Source organism: Lupinus angustifolius, chromosome LG11, assembly GCF_001865875.1.
Source record: "Lupinus angustifolius cultivar Tanjil chromosome LG11, LupAngTanjil_v1.0, whole genome shotgun sequence".
NCBI classification, from domain to species: Eukaryota; Viridiplantae; Streptophyta; class Magnoliopsida; order Fabales; family Fabaceae; genus Lupinus; species Lupinus angustifolius.
This window is the reverse complement of record NC_032019.1, coordinates 12,006,097-12,006,473: the sequence shown is the minus strand read 5'-3', so window position 1 is coordinate 12,006,473 and position 377 is coordinate 12,006,097.

Below are 377 nucleotides of genomic sequence, written 5' to 3'. Positions count from 1 at the left end.
GCTTTGGAGCAACGGCTTAACAACCGTATGGATCTGCACTTCCAAGGGTTGAAGGATTCTTATTTTGCAGGCATGGAGCAGTACGAAGAACATCAGATTGCCTACACCAACAACAAATTTCAGGAGCTGAGGAACATAATTCAATCTAATGCTGAACCTCATAATGCTATGTTTTGTTCAGAATTTCAGAAGCTATCTGTGCTTATAGAAGATCAGAACATTGCTATTCCAGATGATCAGATTGACCATCCTCTGCCTCAACCATAGTTTAGAGAACTTTAGACCTAGGCTATCTCACCCTTAGGTTTATTTCTTTTTATGGCACTTTCTGGATTTAGTTGTTGTTGTTGCTTTCAGGACTTATTCATGTGTTGTTT